The sequence below is a fragment of the Limulus polyphemus genome, unplaced genomic scaffold, assembly GCF_000517525.1.
Source record: "Limulus polyphemus unplaced genomic scaffold, Limulus_polyphemus-2.1.2 Scaffold4153, whole genome shotgun sequence".
Taxonomy (NCBI): domain Eukaryota; kingdom Metazoa; phylum Arthropoda; class Merostomata; order Xiphosura; family Limulidae; genus Limulus; species Limulus polyphemus.
Genome location: NW_013669763.1, coordinates 67,274 through 74,460, shown reverse-complemented (window position 1 = coordinate 74,460; position 7,187 = coordinate 67,274). Strand labels below are relative to the sequence as shown.

Below are 7,187 nucleotides of genomic sequence, written 5' to 3'. Positions count from 1 at the left end.
ACTGCTGTAATCTCTCTTCTTGTTTCTTTTCTCGTTCTTCTTGTTTCTTTTGTTTTTCCTCCAACCACTGCTGTAATCTCTCTTCTTGTTTCTTTTCTCATATTTCTTGTTTCTTTTCTCGTTCTTCTTGTTTCTTTTGTTTTTCCTCCAACAACTGCTGTAATTTCTCTTCTTTTTCTTCCAACAACTGCTGTAATCTCTCTTCTTGTTTCTTTTCTTGATCTTCTTGTTTACTTTCTTTTTCCTCCAACCACTGCTGTTCGAGCTGCCACTGTTGCAGGTTTTCTTGCCACCGCTGTTGTCTCTCTTCTTGTTTATTTTCTCGTTCTTCTTGTTTCTTTTGTTGTTCTTGTATTGCTGCCATCAAATCTGCTAAGCTGTAGTTTGATTTGCCACTTCTCGTTTCCATTTTTTTTTGTCCCACTCTCTGACACCAATTTGATACATCCCTGGTCGTTTGTTAATTTTCCATAAAAATTCTTTCCGCAGAAACTTTAGCGACACAAGTCCTTTCTTAAATAAAACTAGTTTATTCTTTCTCAATACAACTTTGAAATTCACTTAATTTCCACGGTCACGCTATAACTTAAACAAACGCTATAATTCACAACGAACGACACACGTGCTCGACCCAACTGTCCGTCTCTATCTCTGTCTGCAATTCAACTGCATTGTTGGCAGTCTTATATACAAGAATACCGCATATCTAGTAAACACTCGAGGCTTCACGAAGAGACATGAATTTTCTAGAAGCTCATGACGTGTTACTAGCGTCACGTGACTTCCGCTGTCGTAATAATATCTAATATTTTTATTAAATCTTAAGGTTTATATAGTAATTTTTTTTCTCATGCCTTTTCTTTCTTTTCCAATGTTGCCTATCTAACATACAAAGTAATTTTCATTTTAAGATTAAAAATAGTTTTATGCATTAGAAAATTTTCAAATTTCACATGCAAAATATTTATAATGTCCAGATAGTTATCAAACGTTTCTTAAGAAAAACTTTATATTTTATATGTTATTTTTACCAATGAATCTAATCTAATAAACACTATAAAAATGAGGGAATAAATGTAAATTATGCCTCTTTCATTCTAGAATGAACACAAATAATAACATGAAAACATAAATGCTTAGACTAAATAGCTTAAATTTCATAACATTATACATTTACATATATTTATTATTTTGACCCCAGTGGTATGTCTGTGGACTTACAATACTAGAAACTGGGTTTCGATACCCGTGGTGGGCAGAGCACAGATAGCCCATTGTGCTTAATTCCAAGCAAACAAACAAACTTATTTTATTATACTGACCTTTCATCTGTACCTGGCTAACAATACAGAAGTTATAATGACGCGGCACACGTGCCCTCATGTTATGGTTTCCAATAATATAAAACGGACCTTTAGTCTATACAAAGTAATTTGTCTTGGCTGTGTTATAGTAGACTAGTGTTTTGTAAAACACTGTCACATTTCAATTATTATACATTATATATGTATATTTATTATTGCTTTTTTCAAATATGTTTTTAAACTTGTTTTTCTTAAAACATAAAATAGTAAATAAAGAAGTAAAGCAAACAATTATCTCTTCTAGTTACGACCTTCGTACTTGGTTGCTAAGCCTTTAAAATTGGAGGATATGAAAAAAGAATTTTTTTAAGTTTTATGTATACATTTGAATAACTAGAAAATAATAAATTACTATATTGATACCATAGAATTCCACTATAATTTATCAAGCTTAGTAACTAATATGTATTTTAGTCTAAAAAAATTATGAAATTTCAAACAGACTAAAGACACACCCTACCTCCTTGAAATATTGGTTCAATAGAAAGAAATGGCATCAAACCCATTAAAATGGCTGATAAATCTAGTAGGGGACACTCTGAGCTTTCGATTGGTTATTTATGTCATATATAGAAGTAAGTGATTATAAGGGAGCGTTTCCAAAAATGGAAAGAGGTAGGCGAGGTTCCACTGTGTTTGATTTATTACATGAGCAATATCTTAGCAAATAGAAAATATAAGACGTTCTTATTTTATATTGGAGCTCGTCAGTATCAATAATTTGAGTTTCTAATTCGTACGAAACTATATACTTTGTATTTTGACTTCATAAACATCTAATTTGAACCAGTGCCCCATTCAACATACCGCGTGATACACAAAAATCGATGTTTATCTGCATTTTTTTATATTTGCTTTTAAATTAAGAATATGTGTAATGTATAGTACTAAAGTTTGAATTATAATCTACAGTTTGATACCAAATAGTAGTTCAATATAATTTTGAATACCAGTAAACAAACGAGATGACATGGCCTTTCACCTGTGACCCGTCTCGGAAGGGTTAAGGCTTATGATGAACTGCGTGAAACCGCGAATTTTCATTATTTAGTGCAGAGGTTAGTAGAATAATACAGAAAGCGAAAAACACCAAATACAATTCTAACACGGATATGTAACTTGACTCAGCAATGAGGTAAATCAGTCAGAGTGTTTGGACATAAGCTACAAGAGCTAGGTAACAGACTGCACAGAGCTTATAGACACCCAAATGAACTGATGACCCAGGATACTTTAAAATCGTATTATGAGCAAAGTTTGCTTAGTAACACAGCCCACAGAAATGTAAATTGAACAAATCTACCTTACTAGTCGTTACTGGACTTTATTGATACCAAACTTATTGACATAGATTCATGAAAAAGTTGTAGAATAAAATTTTGAATGCAAGTCAACAAACGCGATGACCTGGTCTTTGACACGTCGAGATAGGGTTAAATGTAGTTAAAGGTGTTTGTTTGTTTGAAGTAAAGCACAAAGTTACACAATGAGCTATCTGTGCTCTGCCCACCACGGCTATCGAAACCCAGTTTCTAGTGTTGCAAGTCCGCAGACATACCGCTGTGAAGCCACAATAGCTCTCAGTTTTCTTATACCATTCAATCTCTTTTATATTTATTAAACATTATAAACCTGTCCCCCATGGGACAGCGGTAAGTTCACGAACTTACAACTCGGGGTTCAATTCCCCCCTGGTGGACACAGCAAAGAGACCAATGTGGCTTTGCTATAACACAAGCAAACAAGATATAAGACTTTAATGTTTGATATAAAAATTAAAGCATAAGTGAAACTGAAAAACGCATGTCAAACTAAAAACAAAAACCTATCTTCATCCACTACAACCAGGGCGGGAAATCCGAATGAACTCTCTTTTGGACCACACATAAGCAGTGATATCACTTATATCATAAGATATGATATCTGAGGGTATTATACCATGGTACCAGAGATATCGGGTGGAAGAAACAAAAACACCCACTGTTGTTGTAACCCAGTGTTACAATTGTCAAAGATACGGACACGTTCTGCAGCGTGTAAATCTCTCCTACAATGCATGGGCTGTGGTGGAGTCCATCATAACTCAAAATGTCCTAATGTTGTAACTGCCAATGGCAACATACAGCTAATTATAAAGGATGTCCTAAAGATAAGGACATCAAAACTAGAATATACACTAGACACAATATGTCAAAGCAAAGGTGAAATATACACACACACATAATCCGAAAACACTAACAGAAAAACACCACTAACACAAAACACACCTGTACAGAATAGCCTACAACATACACAGAGGCAACACTAAATAAAGAAACACAAATACCGACAAAACAAATCCAGAAACAACCCAACAGTTCAAATGTACAACAAAACAAAACTTAAGTCACAGAAAGTCAACCAAAAAACTTACTTGAAACCAAAACAAATTCTATTATTGAAGCAATTAAAAATAGATTCTAAGAATTCATACAACAATACAGAAACCCTCAAAACAATACAGATAGCTTCACAATTTGAATAGAAATAGCTTAACAACACTTAATTCTTAACATCTTATAATTATTCTTGAGCCCAAATACCACACAATCAATTAACAAAATATCTGAAACTGAAAGTCACCCCATTCTAGAACTTTACCTACACCAACTATAGGTTAATATCCATGGAAATGGTCCTGAAAAGGACAAGATAAACAGGAAATAAAATAAACAACTACAATCCTCAAACTAAAGTAAAAGTCAAGGAGGGAAGAAGAGGTCAAAATGCACCTGACCCTCCCAGGTTTACAGAAGACCTAAATTACAATGATGCTCCGAACATAAACAATATTTCCAAGAGGAACTGGGTTGACCAGGAAAACTGTTTGTTTGTTTTGAATTTCACGCAAAGCTACACGAGGGCTATCTGCACTAGCTGTCCCTAATTTAGCAGTGTAAGACTAGAGGGAAAGCAGCTAGTCATCACCACCCACCGCCAAATCTTGGGCTACTCTTTTACCAACGAATAGTGGGATTGACCGTCACTTATAACGCTCCCACGGCTGAAAGGGCAAGCATGTTTGGTGCAACGGGGATCCGAACCCGTGACCCTCAGATTGCGAGTCGAGCGCCCCAACCACCTGGCCATGCCGCACACATAGGTACAGCAGTACCATTCAAGACGAGATAATAAACAAGGCACACTGAGCTAGAAATATAGGAATTTCATTTTTTCAATCCAAAAGAAAAGGAAACTTTAATTAAAATTTATGGTTTAATATCAAACATGAAGGAAGTACGTTGTTAGCTGATCCCCTAAACAGAACTATCAACAGTGAAAACTTAACACAAGTTTTTTATATTGTTATTTATAATTGACAGAACTAGGAAATTCATTATGTTGGTGTTATTACTTGAAATGGCCATGATCAATAAGACAGTAATTTTTCCTATAGGTGACGACCTAAAACTACACATTCATTACGTATTCACCAGTAATGAAATTACCAAACAGGATACAGTAATTAGAGAAATGAACGTATTTATTGCCAAAATCTTTTCCTTCATGCGTATTGACTTATGTAGGTATACTGAAATACACTGTATTATTATTTCACTCAATGTTACAGTTAAACTGAGAGAAGCAGTCAATCTATGTTCCTCCATATTCCATTTGTAGGGCATGTCAGTCAACCTATGTTCCTCCACATTCCATTCACAGTGCACGCCAGTCAATCTATGTTCCTTCACATTCCATTTGCAGTGCATGCCAGTCAATCTATGTTCCTCCACATTCCATTCACAGTGCATGCCAGTCAATCTATGCTCTTCCACATTCAATTCGCTGTGCATGCCAGTCAATCTATGCTCCTCCACATTCAATTCGCATAGATGCCAGTCAATCTATGTTCCTCCACATTCAATTCGCATAGATGCCAGTCAATCTATGCTCCTCCACATTCAATTCGCTGTGCATGCCAGTCAATCTATGCTCCTCCACATTCAATTTGCAGTGCATGCCAGTCAATCTATGCTCCTCCACATTCAATTTGCAGTGCGTGCCAGTCAATCTATGCTCCTCCACATTCAATTTGCAGTGCGTGCCAGTCAATCTATGCTCCTCCACATTCCATTCACAAGCGACGTTTCTGCAAATCAGAACAAGTCCTAAGCATTAAAAATTAAACATCAAGTCAACAATCAACAGTTATGCTAAATGTGTTATTTATGCAACAGTAAGTTATATCATTTCAAGCTGGAATCCAAGTATCTGTTATACATAGCATTGTTATCCCTGCTGAAACCCAGTGCTACAAAAGTCAGTCGGAAAGTGCATGATATATTAATCGCAACTAACACATTTGTGATATTTCAGAGAACACATACGAAAGCAAAAAGATTAACAGAACAAACTTTGATATGTTAACTAATGGTGACTTAATCTGACCAAATCTTCTACGTGAAATTGTTCACTTTGTTAAATTCCACACTGGTTTATCCAACAGAATTATACCTGGAATTATGAGTCTGGAAAATACCTCTTGTTGTAAAGAGAGCAATATATATATACGGCTCATTTTGCTTTCATGAGCGATTTTGTTCCTCTGTGTCTTGCAGTTGGACATAAAGCCACTTATACCATAGTAAATGGAACCAACTGTCAGAAGTCTGATATTAGAGAAACTAGTTTCAACACATTCATGCATCTTCTTCAGTCTTGTGTTGTCTTCTGAAAGGAAGAAACTGGTCAACCAATGCCTACACGACCCCTGATCTTGGAATTCCTTTAAGAACGCAGGAGATCAAGAAGTTGTTAAATGACCTAGGGAGGTGCTGAAATTAGGCAGGCTTTTGATTAAACAACATTTGACGATTCTTCTTTTTATGTAGTTATCTGTTTGTATAAAATTCTTGTTGATTTCCAATCAATTTGATGGCCAGAATCTCTCGTATGAAGAAAAATGGCATTCATTTTTGGTTTCCATATCTTATGTATTTTTTTATGTTCAGAAACTCTTGTGTCAGCACTTCTTCCGGGTTAACCTACATAACCTTTCCTACAGGATTGGCATGGTGTAATATAAATGCCTTGTTTCTTATCTTCAGGTGTTTTTCTGCTTGAAGTTAGGTTATTTTTAATGGTGTTCGGTTATTTGTATATGATTCTTCTGACATTATTCTTCCTTAATATATTCTCAAGGGGTTCAATGTTAGTGTTGTAGCCAATATAAAGTGGTTTCCCATTATCACTGGTTGATCTTTCTTTATCTTCATGGAACAAGGTTTATCTTGCTTTTAGATGGCAGTTTGTAATGAAATGTTGTAGAAAATGTAGTACTTTGAAAATAGAAAAGATATTTTTAATTTCATGTTCAAGCAAATGAAAAAAAATGAAGAAATAACAGATGTTTTGACCCATATATGGTGACACGAAAAGAAGTGAACGTAAGTTAAACAATTTGTTGGTTACGGTATACCGAGAGGACTGGTGTCGGTTACGGTATACTGAGAGGACTGGTGTCGATTATGGTATACTGAGAGGACTGGTGTCGGTTACAGTATACTGAGAGGGTTGGTGTCGATTATGGTATACTGAGAGGACTGGTGTTGGTTACGGTATACTGAGAGGACTGGTGTTGGTTACGGTATACCGAGAGGGCTGGTGTCGATTACAGTATACTGAGAGGATTGGTGTCGGTTACGGTATACTGAGAGGACTGGTGTCGGTTATGGTATACTGAGAGGACTGGTGTCGGTTACGGTATACTGAGAGGGCTGGTGTTGGTTATGGTATACTGAGAGGGCTGGTGTTGGTTATGGTATACTGAGAGGGCTGGTGTTG

At 35.8% G+C, this 7,187-nt stretch overlaps 2 protein-coding genes across 6 annotated transcripts in view; one reads left to right on the top strand and one right to left on the bottom strand.

Annotated features, from left to right (window-relative positions):
* The window catches only part of LOC111088631, a 30,658-nt gene that overhangs the window by 2,987 nt on the left and 20,484 nt on the right, over positions 1-7,187 (top strand). The window lies entirely within an intron of this gene.
* The window catches only part of LOC106470669 (phosphatidylinositol N-acetylglucosaminyltransferase subunit C-like), a 38,922-nt gene continuing 36,249 nt past the window's right edge, over positions 4,515-7,187 (bottom strand). For 4 of the 5 annotated variants that reach the window (XM_013931235.2, XM_022399310.1, XM_022399313.1 and 1 more), the window contains one exon: positions 4,870-5,493. The gene's annotated coding sequence lies outside the window, so the exon portion shown is untranslated. Of the gene's footprint in view, positions 5,494-7,187 lie in introns of all 5 variants that reach the window. The other variant, XM_022399311.1, reaches the window with a different exon arrangement.